Source organism: Oenanthe melanoleuca, chromosome 3 (genome assembly GCF_029582105.1).
Source record: "Oenanthe melanoleuca isolate GR-GAL-2019-014 chromosome 3, OMel1.0, whole genome shotgun sequence".
In the NCBI taxonomy this organism is placed as follows: Eukaryota; Metazoa; Chordata; class Aves; order Passeriformes; family Muscicapidae; genus Oenanthe; species Oenanthe melanoleuca.
In genome coordinates this window covers 27,952,623-27,971,946 of record NC_079336.1, presented here as the reverse complement: position 1 = coordinate 27,971,946, position 19,324 = coordinate 27,952,623, and the positions used below count along the sequence as shown (strand labels likewise).

Below are 19,324 nucleotides of genomic sequence, written 5' to 3'. Positions count from 1 at the left end.
TTGAACATGGATCAGCAGTGCCCTGGCAGCCAGGAGAGCCAACCCTGTCCTGGGGGCACCAGCACAGCATCACCAGCAGGGCAAGGGAGGGATTGTCCTGCTCTGCTCTGAGCTGGGGCAGCCTCACCTCCAGTGCTGGGGCAGCTCTGGGTGCCCCAATGTAATACAGACATGAAACCATTAGAGAGTGTCCAAAGGAGGGCACAAGGATGGGGAAGGGCCTTGAGGGGAAGGTGTGAGGAGCAGCTGAGGGCACTGGGTCTGTTCAGCCTGGAGGAGACTGAGGGGAGACCTCACTGCAGTTACAGCTTCACTGAGAGGGGAAGAGCAGGGGCAGGCACTGATCTCTGCTCTGGGGGGACACTGACAGGACCCAGGGAATGGCCTGAAGCTGTGTCAGGGGAGGTTTAGGTTGGATATTAGGAAAAGGTTCTTCACCCAGAGGGTGTTTGGGCACTGAACAGGCTCCCCAGGGAAGTGATCACAGCACCAGCCTGACTGAGTTCAAGAAGCATTTGGACACTGCCCTCAGTGCATGGTGTGGTTCTTGGGGCTGTCCTGTGCAGGACCACAAGTTGGACTTACATGATCCTTGTGAGTCTCTTCCAACTCAGGGTATTCTATGAAGTAGACTCAGGTAACTCTATGAAATGGTATTCTGCAATTTTTCTGTGGATATTCTCTCCTGGAAAAGGTATATAGAAGTTAACAAATATGTAACAACTGGAATCTGACACAAAATTATCTCTTAGCTCAATAATACATTGCTGCCTAATAATTTGTTCACTATAATTTTTACATACAATATTGCTAAGTCATTACCTGGTAGTGTGTATAGATCTTCAGTTCAGCTCAGATTTGTAGAAACTCTCTTGAAATTTAAAGTGAAAGTGATGAAGATTAAAGATTTATCACTGCTTCCTCACTAAGATCTTGACTATATCTGGTTAAAACTTCTAAGTGCATTTTGAGGCAGAGTTACTGAGACACCTGCAACCTGACTAAACAATATTCTGAAGATGGATCTTTTAAATGTTTTGACCAATAATTTGAGCTTTGCAAACTCATGCCTCATCCAAGCACTGGATATTTTAAAGCAGGCTTATAATGAGTGATGGTAGTTTACCTTTTTCAGGTGACAGTCTAAACACATTGCCAATATACCTAGTTTAAATTTACTGAGCAAGTAAGCAATAAAATAAAGTCTACAGAGGTAAATAAAACTTGGGTTACTTGGATGTACTGAAAATAGATGCATGATGAGTATTATTAAGAGGCAATTTATGCTGACTTTCTAATAACTCTCTGCTAAAATATGTATTTCAGGCAGTTCTGTCAGCTTTATTCTTTTTAATTTTGGTCTAAAGATTTTTATCTGATGCAATTGTTTCCTTTGGGAATTATAAAATGCATAAATTTCTCAGGATGAGAGAGTTTCTGTGATTCATTTTTCTTGGGCACTGTTGGTTGAGACTCCTTATCAGTGTCTGTAGTGTTGTTTCTTACTTTGAATTCTTCTCTTAAATCTTCAGTTTGATTTAAAACTACTTATAGCATAGAGTGCAGTGTAGGACTGCAGAAGGTCTCTGTACTGGTATGGATATAGGAAGCCATATTCTTTTCATAGGTGGAAAGAAACAGGGTTTGAATTCCCATAATTTTGTTTGTACTACAACTAAATTCAACCTATGATCATGTTGAAAGAAGCTAGAAACTAATTCCTCTGGGAAAACTTCCTGCCCTAAAACTAAGTGTATATTGTTTTACTACATTTTCAAATGCAAGTGACTTAAGCCTCATGTCTTTAAGTATTAAAACTGTGTTCATCCTACCCATGACAAAAATATGTCTTGCTTGTTCAGCATAAGCAAATACAGCCCCTGTTCTGTCTGGCTTTTGGCTTCTGATTCAAAAGGGCACTGGTATCTCATGACTCCTGTGTCACACTGAACACCCCATGTAGATGTAACTACACTTAAGATTGCCCCTAATGTCTAGGAAGACCTTATAGAAGAAACAAATTAGAAGACTAAATTTTACTCTTTCTTGGAAATGAGTGGATGAAAGTTGATACAGGTTCTGGTTTAATTTCTTCTAATTACTGTGACTTACTGAACTAGACTTACTGTGAATTACTGTACTAGCCTACAGAAGCAACAAGAATCTCTGGCTGAGTTCAGTTCACATCCTCACACATGGTTTTTTACTACAAATCCTGCCTCCAGCTGCTGCTCCAGAAAATTCTGTTGGATCGTCTTCTGTGAGTGTTCAGGTTACAATGGTGTCTGTTGTGGATCAAGCTGAATCACGCCAGGGTCTTTGACTGTGTCTGCCTTGACTCCACAGGTAGTTCACAGCCCCAGCTCTCAGGCAGACATGATTAGCTGTCCAGTGCTAGCCAAGATTCCCTTGTGCTGTCCTCCTGGTTCCTAGTCATTGTTCCAAACAGACACTGGTCTTGCAGAAGTCTCATGTCATCTGCAAGCCCTGTCTAGACTCCAGAGTGTCTCAGAAGTATTAGGCACTGCTTCATCTAAAAGTTGATGTCAAAGCAGAGGGCTCTGCTCTATCTGTTACCAAACCACAGCTGTCCTGTTGTCCTTTTGAAGAGGCTCATAGAGATGAACTAGTAACAGCCTGTTCCACCTTCAGGAAATTGCATGTAGTAAGGGATGGGATTAATTTCACCTGACTTTAGAGATCAAATACTTAGCTAGTCTACAGAAGGAGTCTAGACAACTAGCTTGGTAATATGAAAAGGGGTTTGTGATGAGGAGATGCCTGAGCCAAGTGAGATGATGGTGCCTACTTCTTCCTCATAGTTGAAGAAATGGCTAATTTGAACTGCAGCCACAGAGTGTTCACCTACACGGTCTGCTAATGAAACCATGATTAGACTGCAGGTGTGCAGTAAGGCACAGCCAGGCACCAGAAGAGCCCAGAAACTCAGGTGTCCAGGGAGCTTGGTCTGTTACTGTGTTGGGGACTGCCCCACAGCAAGTGTCCAGGCACTGCCTGTGGCACAGCAAGGGGGAAGGAGGTGAAGCATGCCCTGCTCCTGGCCACTTAGGAGGAGACTCCTAGCAGGTAGATAGGTAAGGCTTTGAGACATTTTCTTTGAAGATATGAAGCCAGGTCTGAAAACATGTCTGGGGAATCCACTTTATGAACAGAGCTACAGGCCACTAAACTATCCCCACCCTCTCTCAAACACCCATTTATGAGCTTGATGACTACATGAAGCCATTGTCAGTGAAATTCAATGTGAACTACTTGCTTAAGTGTTTACCCAGTTTCTTAGGGCAGGCCATGGCATATGCTAAATTCCACAATGCTGCTTCTACACTATTTATGCAGTAGTATTTATGCACATTACCCTAAATAAGGTCACTTTCTAGAATGATTGCATTAAGTCTACAATGATGTTCCTTTCCAGGGAAATTCATGTAGGTCTTGAGCAAGCCTTGCAATCCTCAGAGGCAAATGAAGACACTTGAAGACATTTCCTCCCTGTGGCAGGGAAGGAAGTTTGCCAGGGAAAGTCCTGTGGTGCTGGCCCTAGGCTGACTAACCAAGTGTGCACGATTGTTGTCTTTGAGTACGTTGCTAGCTTCACAGTTGTATCATGATTTGTATCATGATCTAAAAGCTGACTCCTTTTTTGTTCTCTTTGGCATCTTGTCATCCTACTATAGATCTATATATATACCCACACATGCATAGGCACACAGTTATATATGCAGACACACTGCAATGGGGAACGTGGGTGGCTGTTCTCATAGTTCTATTTGGAAAGCTAAAACTAGGCTTTTGATGTTAAAAATGGTGTACAGTGCCCAGAGCAGTGGTTCAGCTTTGCCTCCTCTCCCTGTTTGCTGGGTAACCATAGCTACTGCACTTTCCTTAGCAAGAGCAGATTTGTGAGAGATTTCTTCTTGCAGAATTACTGATGTAATTACAAATACCAGCAGAAAGCTTCTGCAATGGAAGTCCAGTTTCTTCTACTGCTTCAGCCTGTTTTCTGGCATACCTGCTCAAGCCATGAGCAAAGCCTGCCCCTGGTTTGCTCAACTGCATATCTGTCACACCTTTGTTTTTAGTTGACAGGAGGAGCTGACACCACCAGTCCCTGCTCTAAAGAAAATAACCAGTAGTTCTGCTTCTGCTGAGTATGTTGATGTTTAGCCATAAATCCTAATAGATTGATTATCCTGAATTGTTTTCACCAGCTATTGGAGATGTAAGTGTTAAAAAAGTACAAACCCCTTCATAAAAGGCATGCAAGGAATTTCAGGTCTCCTGCAGACAAGGCAAGCCAGGGGGGAGAATAAATCATCACAGGCACTGTGGTACTGATGATTTGTATTCTGGTAGTACCTATTCCTTAGTCCTGACCAGACACAAAATAAAATGTATTCCCCTGCCCCAAATGATGGATAATCTTGGCACAACAGAAGGAAAATAGCAGATGGATATAGATGCATCAGGGAATACAGTGAGTCTGGGTCAGGATAATGCCAACCTTCGCTTAGCAACTGTCTAACTTCAGTTGAATTTTTGAGGCTTTGTGACTTTGGAACATTTCAATACAGAGATACAATGCAAACACAGTCATTGTGCTGTCATTAAAAAAAAAGTGCTGTTTTGTAACATTTCTAATATGTAAAGAAAGGTTAGATTTCCTTTATTCTTTTAGTGATACCTCTTTGCAGTGTGGTTCTTGTGTGAATGTCACCAGACACCTGAGCTCAGGCAACTGAATCACAGCCCTCTTCCCTGCTAACACTGAAGATGTCTGATCAGAGCATGCAAACATGGTGTATAATCTTCATTTGGGTAACCTCAAGTGTTGGCATAGGAGTAGCAGCTGAAAAAATGGCTTAGTGTTGAAGGGATGCTCAGCCTAGACACATGCCGAGCTAACATTGCTCTGGGGAAAAGAACTTGATATAGGAGTGGAAGAAAGCTGATTTTCACTAGCTGGGCTGAGTAGGCAGAGATCCTACACAGCACGTTCTCAGTTAAGTTCTTTAGGTTGCCATTTACCTGAACAACCTGTCAATGCAGTATTCTTGTTTTGAATGCCTCGTCAGGAGTGTCACATCAAACTGAGCACTGTCTTTGCACTTTGTAGCCAGCAACTCAGCTTTGCAGGGAATGGGCACAGAGGGAGCTACCCCTCAGGGGCAGTGCTGTGGGCATTTCTGTAGCTGTGCTGGTGCCAGCCTGGGTGCAAACCTTCTGCCTCGGCAGCAGGCAATCCCAGCTGCATCTGGAGAAGCTGGGGTCAGCTCTACTGCCAGACTCTGTGCCCTCAGGGCAGGGCTCTGCTACTGGTGTGCACTTCATGTGCTGCAGGGGAATAGCCTTGCACAGGATGGGTGATGGTATTTCACAGACCTCTGCCTGATGGGAGCCCGAGGTAAACCTCGGGGCCAGGAAACCAAGTGATTCATCCCTGAGTCCTGAACCATCTGCTTGCAGCCCACCAAAGTAAAGGCACGTTGCTTTCTCAGTATTACCAATCTCATCCACCCTCCCATGCTCTTTATGTTCAGTTTTCACAGCACTTGGTGGCATTTTGTCTTAGTTTTGAGCAGTTCTGCAGGTGAACAGTTGTACTGCCATATGCTGTGTGACTTGCAGCAATGCCTACATGAGCTGAGATCCCAAGTGTATCACTCAAGGTAAGGGAAGTAGCCTGCCATGGCTTTGTACAGGGACATGGAACAATAAGTCCTTGATTGAGACCTCTGGATGCTAGTTTAATGCAAGCAATGACTGGTTCATTTGCAAGGAGAATGGAAGTGATGGCTGCTGTTATGAAAAGTAGACATGAGGAAGGATTTAACTTTTGTTCACAGCAGAACCTGTATGATTTTTTTATTATTTTATCAGTTTTTTCATCTGTCTCCACTCTTGGGTAAAATAAATGCTTTCAGTAAAAAAATTCTTGGTTATTTTAATGTATACTCCCTTTGCAAATGAATAGGAAGAGTCAGAGAATGAAGAAGCAGTACTGCTTTAGTGCATGAAGCTGTGTTTATAAGCAGATACCCATGGAGGACCAGAACTTCTCTATTACCATGTAGAAAAAACACATGAGTATTAATATCTGATTGTATTTGAGGAAAGTAGGAATAACTTGGAACTAAAATCATAAAGACTGATTTTAAATTTTAGGTTTTAAAGAATATTACTTATTAAGATATGTATTGCATTGTATCCCTTTAGTCTTGTACAGACTATGCAAAAATTAAATTGTTGTGGGTCTATGTAGAATGTTACATTTAGCCTTTCTGGTGTTTTTATGCTATGTGACAAAATCAGTGCAACAAAGTTTCAATTTTATAGTTATAAAGTCATAGTTGTTCTACAACTTTTTCCTTGATACACCTGCTTTACAGAGAAAACCACTAATGAGATAGCTTTGTTCAAATATACTTCGGAAAGGTTATGTTGTTGTTTGAGTTTTTGGTTGTTTGTTGCTTTTTTGTTGAGTTTGCATGTTTTTTTGGGGTTTTGAGTTTTTTTAATTAAAATATATTTTGATCCTTTAATAGCAACTTTGCTAGAATTTAACTCAGGTAGTCTACTCAGGAAAATTCAGTTTTAACACATACTTCAATTAAACTATGAAGGATTGAAAGAGTTTACTTATCTTAAAAAAAAAAAAAAAAACAACACACCAATGTAACTATGGAAACATGCCAAATCAATTTCTAGAAAATCAGAATTATTAGAATCATTTCAGTTGGAAAAGGCCTCTAAGATTATTGAATCCAGCCATTAACCCAGCCCTGCCAAGTCCACCACATAACTGTCTCTCAATGCCACATCTGCATGTCTTTTAAACACCTCCAGGGATGGTGACAGCCACTTCCTTGGCCAGCCTGTTTCAGTGCCTGAACAAAGATGCTAAAAGAACTAGGTATGCTAAATATGAATTTTTTCCTCCTGAGAATAAAAGCGTGTATTTGTTAACAGGAAGGATAAAGGGTTTTGTAACTTCCCCAAAAGCATGCAAATAGATTGCATGAGAAAGACCTTAAAGGTGGTGAGGCAATGAAGATACTCATAGATGTCATGTAAAGCAATTCCTATGATGATCACTTGGAGCAGTAGATGGGATGGAGTTAACTTAATTCTTAGCACTTCACATGGCACCATGTTTCAGATTTGTGGCTAAGGCTGTGTTGGTGACACTTCAGTGGGTCAGCAATTAGCAGTGCATGCCCAGCCTGAAGGTTTTCTTCTTCCCATCTGTCCACCAGTGAGGAGGTGGGGACACAGCCAGGACAGCTGACACAAATTGGCCAAAGGGATGTTCCACATCACACAGCATCTTGCTGAGTAATAAGAAGTGGGGTAGAGGGAGAAGAAAGGACAAGGTGTGGCTTCCTAAGTGGCCAATGTTCAGAGACTGGCTGGGCATCAGTCTCCCTATGGCAGCTTGTGACAAGCTAACTTCCTTTGGTTGATGTGGGGTATTTTTATTTTCTTCTTTACCTTTTAAATGATCTTTATCTCAGCCCGTGAGTTGTCTCAGTTTTGTTCTTCCTGTTTTCTCCCTCTGCCTTTCTGCTGTGGCAGAGTGAGCAAGCAGCTATGTGGGTGCTTGGCTGCTGGCCAGGGTCAGCCCACCACAGTCTTTTTTGGCACCTGATGTGGAGATTGAGGGGTTTAAGATGACAGATTTGATCAGAGTGTGCTAGACTGAGTTTACAGCTGTTATTTGGCAGGCTAGTCTTGCTCTTCCTAGCTCTGATGATGGGATATTTGCTGCCTTACCTGCTCCATTACTTTCTTGCTTTCTTGCTGTACACTGAATTCCAGGGCAAGTCAATGGCTCCTTTCTGCTTTTGCTGCTTTCTGTGTTGTTTGTCACTTTGTTTTGCCTTGCCTGGGAAACCTATGATGAAAGCACTGTCCTGAGGCCAAGCCTGGTATTTGGCTTTGCATCACTGCCTCCCAGTCTCTGGAGAACCCTATTATGAGCCATGGGTAAGGCTATGTTGGGGAAGGTTTCTTCTGAAGGACTGTGACCATGGGTAGGTCTATGCCACAATAGGTATAACCCTGAAGAGACTGTAGCTTATAGATAAGGCTCCATTTTGGAGCAGGTACAACCTGCAGTCCGTGGATAAGGCAGCTGGGTCAACAGGGCTGGAAATGGCCTTGGTGCTTTATTTTGTGGTTTGCCCTGTTCTTTTGCAGTCATTAAAAGTTAACTGATAGGTCATAAAGTGATGGTTAGTTTACTGTAGTTTATACTTGGATGAAGCCCTGAAGCTACTGCTCTAAACAAAGCCCATTTTGTATTTTGGATTTACTGATCATATCTGGTAGATAGAGGTAATCAACAGGTATTTTACATCCTCAGTTAATTCACTACCTTAAGCCTTGTGCCGTACTTGTTTCTGCCTTTGTTTGATGCATGTTTCCTTTGTTAAAATTCTGAATTTTGGAAAACTAGTCCATTGTCCATTTGGTGGTTATTTGTTCCATTCACTTCAGAGTACACTAACTCAGCTATCTCATCTTTCTAAACTCCTCCAGTGGTTAATGAAGCAATGGATTCTTCCAGGATCCTGTTTGCTTTGGGATACATTAGCAAGTAGTGCAAGCCAGTGGTAAACCTGAAGAACAAATTAATCAGTGCTGAGAATCTGACACCCACACTACTAAACTTAGTGATATTTTTTTTCTTCATAATAGTCCTAATCTGGTCCCATGGGCTGAATGCCCATTGCATTTGGAGTGTATTTGGTACACTCGATTTGGTTTTTTTTTTGATTGTTTATTTGATCTAAACCAAATAAAGTTTATGTTCCCTGAGACTTTGTGAATGAGTAATATGAACCAAATCCAGAAGGGGGAATAATTGGGAACTTATCTTTAAAAGCTGTGCTCTCTTCTGATCCAGGCTAAAACACTAATATAGATCAGCCTCAAAGCACTGATGTCAGATTACAGTCCTGAATTTCTCGCTGTAGCAGTCTCCTCCTTTCTTCATTTCCCATAGAGCAAATCAGGGGAGACTCATCAGCTACTTCATTGCAGAAAAGTTGGGTGCTGAGATTTATGCTGTGACTTCCACGTGACACCACAGCAGTGTGAACCTTCCCTCCTGGCAAGACCAAGTTTTTCAAGAGTCTTTTAAAGCAGCCAATTTGTCAGTTATTCATTGGATGGCCAAGCTGAATAAGCTCATGTAAATTAAAATGTTTCTAGGTGCTGAAGATGAATCACTTCTTGGGTGACTTTAGATATCTTCAGTGTTTCTGTTTGTATGAAGGTAAGTGAGTTGTGCTCCCTTCATAAAGTAGACAGAGTTACTTCATCAGACCTAGTTTAAATACCTAAATGTTTCACTTTTTCACCCTGATTGTAAGGGTACTCTGAGCAACCATTTAGACATACCCAAAGCTGCATGAGAAACCCACTTCTCCTTCCATATTGGAGCCAGACTTCAAAGATATACTTGAGGATTGGTTTGTGTTTGGTTCTTTTTGTCATTGTTTTTGGTGGGTTTTGTTGTGTTGTTTTAAGGCTTTTTTTTTTTGTCAGATTGAATCACTTTTCTAATTTTCTGCGATTTTCATACACCTGAGCTAGTGATGACTACTTTCACAATTTTTATTCAGTTTCTGGTGTATTTTCCCTTACCCACAATGTCTCACAAACATACAACTGTCACTAGTTCTCACCCCATGGTCAGATCTCCAATCCCATTTATTCTCAGGACTGCATACAGAAATACTGGTGCTGGAACAAAGTTTAATTTATCTCTTGATGGATGGTTGACAGCATTGACAGCCTACAGCATATTACCATACTGAATTATCAAGCCCCTTAAAGGAATAATGAATGCTGCATACACTGACTTTCTGCCAAAAACATCCCTTTGTAATGTAAATGAAAGAACACAGCAAAGCAGTTAGATACACATCCAACCACTGTGTCTGCTCAAACACACGGCGCTGAAAAAGGCTGTTCCTATTCTATCTTTTTAGCCCTAACACGATGTTTACATTACCATAGGTGCTTTATTTTTTCACTCTGGCACACCCTCAGACCTGTCAAGTATTTCCCTGCTTAAGGATGGCTATGAGTGGTGATAGAGGGTGACAAATTTCATAGAAATGTAATACAGAAATGAATCATTGTTTTCATCTGAAGCAGAACCAGGAGATGATCATTGCATTCTAGAAAGAGCAAGCACCTGCATGAGAGTGAAATGCTTGTGTCAGAGTTTGAACCAAAAAACCCATCCACAGCATTCAATATTGTTACTCATGCAAGGCTGGCAATCTTTATTTTTTATCTCATTTCCTTTGAAGAATTCATTTAATGAACACAAACGTGCATCATGCATTTTTTTCTCCTGTGTTCCATACAATGTTAACAGTATTTCCTGCTCTTAACTTGTAGCCTCCTGCCCTATGTGGAAATACCACCACAAACATCACAAGCCAGCAAATACCATTGCTTTAATGGTGCTAAGAAAAAACAGTGGGGCTTTGTCCTTTACAGCATCAATATCAAGAAGAAAAGTTGCCCCTTTTCTTTTTATGCATACATTTGTTGTAGTGTGGGGATTTTGTTTTTTTCTTTTTCTTTTGTTATTACAACAGTGACAAAAAGTATATATTGTTTAGTTGTTCTTAGCCTCTTGGAAAGGATTCTCCTGTTCCCTGACCAAGCTGCATTTACCCTGGAAGGAAACTCCTTCTTGCTTCCAGTCCCTAGCCTGGATCAGTCCTTTTCTTTTTTGGTTTGTCCTCAGCTCTGCCTGCTGAGTCTGAATTTGGCTGTGCTCTTTTACCCATGTCCTGCTTTGTGTTTTGCTTTGTAATGACCTCTAATGTAACAAATGTAATGTTTGATAAAGTATCTTAACAGCTTTATCCACTGTTGTAATTAAATCTGTAATTATGGTGACAATATGATCTTTTTTAGTTTTGCTTTTAGTATTTTTTAACAATGTTATTGATCAACATGTAATTTGTACTCCTTTGTCCCTCCCCAAATCTTGGAATACCCAGCTCACCTAGGTGGGTTATTTCTTTTGAAAAATTGGCTCCTCCCAAACACAGCTGCAAGCAACCCCCTAATTATGACGTAAGGAAGCATACAGAGTTCATACAGAGCAGTAAATCTAAAAGTACAAAGCATTCCCTGTATTTTAGCACATTACCAGCAATATTTTGCTGACCCACTTTGCCACATGCAAAAGGACGTTGATGTGCTTATTTACTCATCTCTTCATTCAGGAGAGCAATGAGCCTATTTGGATGGTTCATTCAGCCTGGTCAAACAACAGTGTGAAAACATGGCAATGCCTTTCCTGAGCCCGTCAAAGGCTGCTTGTATTCCTGCTGCCAGGCAGCTTCACACTGTAACAGGGCATGTTACAAAATGAAACAGTCCAGTTCTGCAATAGTGCATGTGCTCACTGTACTCTGATAATTTTGTTCACTGCATCAGATTCCTAAAGTGGACGTTTGTCATGTTATTTGTTAACACATAACTCAGATTTGTCATATCATCCCCATCCCTTCTTAGCTCTCCTGTGTCACTAGAAGCAGAAGTTAATCCCTTACCATCTTGCATGCTCTGTTGGGATGGCAAGTACACTTAATGTACTGATGGCACCACAGAGATAAACAGGGAAAGGCTTTCACAGGCTCTACTAACATGTTTTCTTCAGAATAGAAGAACACAATAGCATTTTGATGAGGCTGATCTGAGGAAATCTGAGATAGGGAATATTAAGGAGGCAATAAGATAGGTAGGGGGAAAAAATCACTCCTTTCATTCCAGAATATGTGTGCACCAACTGCTGACAGGGTTTCCTATGAGTATCACATTGTGTAAAGTATAAAATGCTTCAGTCCCTTTTCAATCACAGACTGTGGGCCATGTCTTGCTCCTCATCACTCCAAAGCAGTTGAATTCCTCAACTCTGCTGTCATCTCCCTCCAGCCTGGCCACTCTGAAGGCATACAGAGATTGGCAGGCATAGGGATGGGTTGCTTTGAGGTGTCATCAAAGATGATCAGGCAGGATGGGGACCTGTGTTTTAAAGCTGTGCAGAATAGTTTAACTAAGTGAACTAACCCAAAAGGTTATAAAAATCACTGGGCTTGTGATAAGTACATGAAAGCCAGCATTGTTAGAGGTTTCAGTTTCTGGTTGTGTTTGCTTGCTTTTGTATCTCAGTCCATGCGTCTTTGCCTTAATCCCAAGCTAAAAAGACAGCATCAATGACCTAATTAAAAATTACTTCCCTGATTAACTTCTTCCTTGGTTTATGGATTTATATAGGTTTTCTACAGATGATGTAAAAAGCATGATATGAGAAAGGATGAAAAGCAGGTGGTGGCAGAGTCAGAGCCTGCAGTTGTCCCACTTGTGTAATTTAGTCTTGTGCCAGCCTCTGGCAGGAACTAACTGCTGAGGAGTTTGTTGAAGATCAACGACTTTAGACACTTCCAAATTATCCTTGATGAAGTATATGAAATCCACAATCACCTGCCAAGGAGCAAACTACAGAACTGCACAAATGCATATCATTTAATCTGGACTTTTTTTCACTGGTAGGGATCCTATGACTCCCAGGAATCACATCAATCGTGACGTCAATTACATCTTTGAAATAGCTATGCTGCACCATCACGACTACATAAATTCACACAGTCATATAAAAAGTCAGCTAAGAAAGAATGAGCAGAGTCTGTGGTCTTGAAATAGTGGTTTATTGGCAATATCTTTTCCAGGGACAGCAGGAGCTCCCAGTCTAGTCAAACTGAAGTGTTACTGCTTGTGCATGCTCCACTTTCAGCTGACAGAGGTGGGTCAAACTTGTGATGGCTCTGTGTTGGTATTGCTTGGCTGCACTCCCTGCTCTGACTTGATGTCACCTTAAAGTGAGGCCCTTTAACCCAAGCAAAGCAGAATGGGATTCATTATTTACTGTTCATTATGGATGGAGAAGGGGCTCTGCGCAACTTCTGCTGTGTTTAGGTAAGGAAATAAATCACAGCAAATGACATCCCAGGATAGTGTGATGCTCTGACCTCCTTATAGCCTTTCATACTTCTCTGCTTATCAGAGAGCCAAAGGCTGGCTATTCATTCAGAGACCAAGGAGGAGGCAGTTTTCTTGTTCATTTCCTTATCGCTTTGATCTTACGCATAAAAAATTCATTAGGATGTGACAGGAAGGTTAAAGCTCTGTCTCTTCCTAGAGAGATTTGTACTTGAGTTCTGCATACCTAGCAACAGACACTCTGAAACAAGAGTCCTCTCAGTCTCTCACTGGAAGTGCATTACATGATATGACCTGATTACAGATATTCTTCATGCCAGGGAAAGGGATGCTCACCACCAGCTCAGTTGGATGCTCTCTGTTCCTATGGGAGCTGAGTACTCAAAATTCAGTATTTTCAGGAAACCTCAAGAGTTTTTACATTACATGACTGAGTCATGTAATGTAATATTTACAGCTTGAAAATCTGATGTCTAAACCTGAGTTTGACTAGATCTTGACTTCCTTAATAATCAGTAGAAACAAACAATATTGTGATTTAGCTTACATATTTAAAATGCCAGTTTTAGGATGATAGAGATTATCCTCTGGAGGTTCCTATTTTTCCCTATTGGAGTACACAAGGCATACTCTGTGATTAGCTCAAGCTTAGCATTTACAGGTTAGACACCTCAGGACATAAATTCCCAAATGAGAAACCTTCTCAGGTTTCAGAAGGATGTCAGTCTCTGTTTAATGACCCAGAGGAGAAAATCACACAGCTTCAGGGGGATTGTGCTTACTCTGAGTACACTGAGTACACTAAGTCATGTCCATCCTACACCTGCCACGGGTGCCTCGTTTAGCAATTCTAGAAGTTCAAGATGATACTGTGTGCTGTTAGGTCAGAAATGTCCACTTAACATTAACTGTCAGAGGCAGTCTGTAGCACACCTTCCCAACAGAAATATGGATGCTCAGGGACATTAGGGGCAGGATCAAGTTTGTAAAGAAATACTTAAATTTAGTTGTTTACACAGGGATGTATGCCAAAAGATAACAAGGGCATAATAGTGCATTAGATAAATGGAGCTCTGCTCAATACAGACCAGCAGCTTTCAAAGTGATTCGGCCAACCAACCAGTCACATACAGACATAGCTGTATGCCTATATAAGAGATAAGAATACACATAGTACATGCATAATTTCCTTGGAGATGGCCTAGAGTAGCCAAAATGTCTTCATGGGTCTGTCAGCTACACCACAGGACCTCCTAAGCCTTTGGAGCAGCAGTGCCCTTCTGCAGCAGAAGATGGAGACACTAAGGGATCTCCAAAGGCACTTGGACACCTGCTTTTGGGCTTCTGCATCACACTCTCAGTTTGTCTTTCAGGGAGAAGAATTTCTTACTGGGTTCCACTGCCAAAATTACTAGCTTGCATGGTGCAGTCCAGGAGCCCTTCAACAAAACTTATTGGCATCACCTAATCCTGTGTTAACTGCTGGCAAGTGAATGTCATTTCTTATCAGTCATGTCAGGCAGCTGACCTGCTGATGCACTGTACAGAAGCCCACTACAGAAGAGCTGGTAGTGCCAACCAGGGTGGCTGGTTCCATTCCATCACAAGGGTGATATAGGACTCCAGCTATTAATCAAAGGTTTCTGCACAGCAATTCATTTGGACCATGTTGCATCCTAGAACTAGATCAGTTTCCTATCAAGAAACTGACTGCAGTCTTACACTCTATTTAAAAGACAACAAGCAGAATCTTAAAGGCTTAAGGACAACACTGAGAGTGCCTCATAGACAGATCATCTTAAAGTAAAACACTCCTCTGTTAATTTGTTCTGAAGTGACCTTTTGCAGCCTTTTAGTGCAAGACACTCCAATAAACAGGGCTTTAGTTAAGGTCTTCAGGTTTGTAGTCATAACCCAGCAAAAATGAGAGAACTTCCACTGGCTTTACTGAGCTTAATACACTGATCTGTCATGTCTAGCATGATTTATGTGAAGTCTTTTCTTCTCTGTAAATTAATTTCAGATCTCAGTAGAAACAAATTTAGGCAAATATGCAACCTGACTTCTGAGTTTACAGTTAGTTAATCATTTCCAGTGACACTCACTAGAGAGAAATTATGGAGAACTTTATAAATTAGATTCACCTTACATAGCTACTGCATCAAGCTTGGCATTTATCAATCTGGGGCATTACTGGACTAAAGAAGAGAATTAAAATTCACCATAGTCAAAAAATAAGCAAATGAGGCAATAAACCCCATTAAAATACCAGTCAGCTACAGCTACTGCATACAGAACACTGTCATACCTGCATGACTTTGAACACTTTTCCAAATATATGTTGGTGTCCAAATATATTTGGACCCTTGTCTGAATGTATGTAAATAATACTGTAGGTCCCAGACATTTCTTTCATATCAATGCCTTTCTGCATTTCCTACATCTACCTTTGTATGTTTAAATATCCACTATGAATCATTTTACATTAGCTCAACTAAATTTCATTTTACCAGTGTTATTTATTTTACTCTCCTCTGTCATTTATCAAAGTGGTTTTGTAGTCTACTTATATCCTCTACAGGTGCATAATCCCTCCCAGCTTTATATCACCTTAATATTAGGCTGGTAAGTCTCTCCACAGCTGTTAACTGACCTCTCTGGTATCCTATTCAAAGAATCCTCCCAAGATAATAATAAAATATTACAATAATCTCATTTTTAATGATTTTTAACAGCATTAGCTTTAAGAAAGCAACATGGTTTCCACTTTGAAGTCCTCATAAAACCATGTCCTCATCAAAGAAAAAATGCAGCTGTGACTAACCTATACTGTTTAAAATGTATACAATCAGAAGTGAAGTGCTTATTTGTTAGAAGTGTTACAGAAGTCTGTATTTGATGTACAGTGGTTTGCAGTCCCCTGGGTCTTCTGTTGTTTTTCATCTGTATTATGTGACAGTCAAACTACTTGATTGAAACAGGTCCTGGCTTTAGCACCTAGTCATCTTCCATTGGATTAAAGGAATACTAGTTAACTCAAGTGCCATAAATTCACTACCTTTGCAAAAATTATTACCAGTTATGACTGTGAAGTAATGGAATTTATTTTTTTCTAATTAAGATATGTCTGTGGGAATCTGTTCAAACTCACAAATACCACCCTACACAGCTACTTAAGGTGCTAGAGCCTCTTCATGAAACCTGACGGTTCACAACCAGAACCAGCAATAAGCTGCAACTCTGAAAGAAGACATTGTTTACAGGAAAAATACAGACACCTGGCAAAGGGAGGTCCACCACCACCACCAGAACAAAAAAGCCCAAAATGCCAGGGAAAGAAAAAAAAAACCACCATGGCTGGCAACCTGGTGGGGAGAAAAAAAATGGTGCCAGCTCCCATCTCAAGGAGAAAAACAGCCAAAACAAAATGTCCACACAGCAGCTCCAGCAAAACAGATGCTGTTGGTCCCCTCTTCACAGCAGGTGGATTTGGTGTCCTTTCTCTCACTGGCCCGGCTTTTCCAAGGTCTGGGGCCGAGATGGAGCAGCCCCCAGGCAATTCTTCTCATGCTGGTTCTCTCGGACCTCAGACCAAAACCAAACTGTACAGTTCACTTTGGAAAAAAAGCCACCCAATGATTGCTGCAGCAGCCTCTCCAAGGCTGAGGAAAGTAAAAAAAAAAAAAAAAATTAAAAAAAAAAAAAAAATCTTCCTGCCTAAGCTAACAAAAACCAAGCTAGCTAAGCAAAAAAAAAAAAAAAAAAAAAAAAAAAAGGATACAATCCACATTGGCACCAGGGATGCTTGGGGAGTGAGCCTTTGAAATCTCCCCTCCCCTTGATCTGCCTTAAATCTACAGCAACCATTTCTGGGCATACAGCAGATGATAAGGGAATAGACTATTCATTATAAAATCACCCCAAGACACCCATCTTGTCGGTGGACATAATATTTACTAATCTCCAGTCAACTGGGACCTCCCTAGTTAACCAGGACTGATGGTAAATGATGGAAAGTGGCTTGGTGAGCTCTCCCACCGGTTCATTTGACTCCCAGTTCTTATCAGAGCTCTGAGATCCAGATCTTTTAAAAATCCACCTAAAATTCTATTATGAAATTTGGTTGACAGCTTTAAGACTTGGCTGACAGCCTTTCTCTTCAGGTAAAACTGAGCTTTCTATAATAAGGTGCAGTTATTTGCACAAGAAATTGAGCTTTCTTGCAGGAAGATCTTCAGTTCGTGAGATTAATTACCGTGCAAACTGAATGTCATCAAAACCTTCCCCTGATTTTTGATGCATGTGCAAGGCATACTTTTGAGGCCCCACTGTCCATAGTACAAACTCAATCCCAGTGAGGGAACATTGACAAATGCTGTAGCAGGGGAGAGGAAGCAGAACTGGTCTCTGCTGGGCCAGTAGATGTTGGCCAATGGACGTAGCTTGCCAGCACATAGTCAAGAAAAATATATTCCAGACACCAGAATCTCTTAAGTCAGTTCTTTCAAACTATGCTATGAGAGGAGATACTGTGGAAGCAGGAAAGAAATCCTTTCTCCCAAATGAGGTCAAAGAATAGGGAACTCTCCAAAATTATACATAAGCTTGAGTGTTTTAAAAGACTGTTCCCCCAGCTGTAGCCCTAGCATCTAGTCTGGTTGCCCTGTTATAACTTTCTTGTGCTTGCTTGATGGGGATTTTTTTATTCTTTATTAAAATTTTGTCCACTGGCAAAAATGAGATAACTTTCCTGTATGCTATATGCATTGCTTAATATCACATATCAAAAAAGTTCCAGTAGACCTTGAAAACCTACAGGGCTGGGGGTGGAGGGGATGGATGTCTTGGCTTGGGCCACTGGCTTTGATCTTGGACTGAGTGGGAGTAGCTGGATCCTGAAGAGGGAAGCAGCTGGCATGATGGTGACTAAAGGATATTGGAAAGGCTGAGTGGGCTTCACTGATCTCCATGAAGAGCACAGGAGGAGAAATGTCTTGGCCAAGGCAGGTGATGGTGGGAGGCAGCAGGGTAGACTGGGCTGTATGACAGGCTCACGCTCAGCCATGCAGCTGTGACTGTATCTAGGTGAGCTGCTACTGCAAATACACTTGCCTGAAACAAGGTCTGCCAAACCAGGGCATCCTCAGTAATTTTTTGTGTTTGGTGTCAGTGCGTGCAGCTAACATGCTTCAAATGAACCTGAAGGAGGGTTATGTTCATGAATGACATGAGTGCATCTAAGCATGACACTGTAGCAACCTGACTTAAAATGATCTTTCAGTTTATACAGAGTGGATAGGGAAACAAGAATATATAGATTAAATCACCTCTGATGACCCCGACATCCAGTTAAATTGTTGGTAGCTGCCCTTGAAACAGATCCTAAAACATTCAGCACAGGAGACAGAAAAGGTACAACTTGAAGCGAGGGAATGTTAAAGAGAATTTATGGTGAGAGGCTGAAGAAGCTCAGCCCGTTTAGTTCACCAAGAAGAGAACTTAGATGGCTTGATGATAATACACATCTTTAGGAGCAGTCAGCAGACACCACAGAACTGCCTTTAAGGAGAAGGCAGAAATCCCTGAGTGTGACCTGAAGCCTACCAACCCTGGTTAGAAATGATGACACATTTTTAGGCATGAGGGTGAGAGTAGGCACTGGAACAATGTGCTAAGCTGTCAACTCATCAGGTCTTCACTCCTGGCAGTGTTTCTGTCCGAAAGGCATGTACTAGCCAAATACAAAATACGCGGTCACTGCCCTTTTAAATTGGTCCTTGAACTCAGTTTCATCCCCAAACTCACAGGAAGTTTACAAGCAGCCAGTTTTGGCAGTACCACAGTATTGCCCCCTCCATTGCGCATTCCTAGTACCTGTGTATTCCTTGGGTCTACCTCACCCCAACCGCTGCCGTGCCCAGGGGACAGCGGAGCTTGACACTGCAGGCGGCACGACACTTCTGTCACTCAAACATGTCCCCAGACCACTGCTCTGGGGCAGCCGCCAAACCCCCTCTTCTCGATGAACACCCGCACCACTCGCTTTTCTCACAAGCCTTCAGGGGGCAGGGAAGTGAAGCCTTCAGGTCGCCTCCGGGTAGTGAAACGCCCGCAGCTCCTCAGAGGGGAGGCTCGCACTGTCCCTCGAGCACGGCCTGCCCGGTGCCGGGGCGGGCCCCGAGCCCCCGCCCGACCCCGCGGTGCCAGGGCCGGCTGTGCCCGCTGCTGTGCCCGCCGCCAGGGCCGGGCGCGTGTTTCTTGTGGAAGTCCC

General features: G+C 41.9%; 1 protein-coding gene and 1 long non-coding RNA gene across 2 annotated transcripts in view; one reads left to right on the top strand and one right to left on the bottom strand.

Moving 5' to 3' along the window:
• OGFRL1 (opioid growth factor receptor like 1) overlaps positions 1-19,324 on the top strand; it is a 75,629-nt gene that overhangs the window by 43,307 nt on the left and 12,998 nt on the right. The gene's annotated exons all lie outside the window — the stretch shown is intronic.
• Positions 585-19,289, bottom strand: LOC130250903 (uncharacterized). The gene is made up of 2 exons (XR_008840055.1): positions 18,928-19,289; positions 585-685 (listed from the first exon to the last, which is right to left on the bottom strand). It is a non-coding gene; the product is annotated as an uncharacterized LOC130250903 (long non-coding RNA).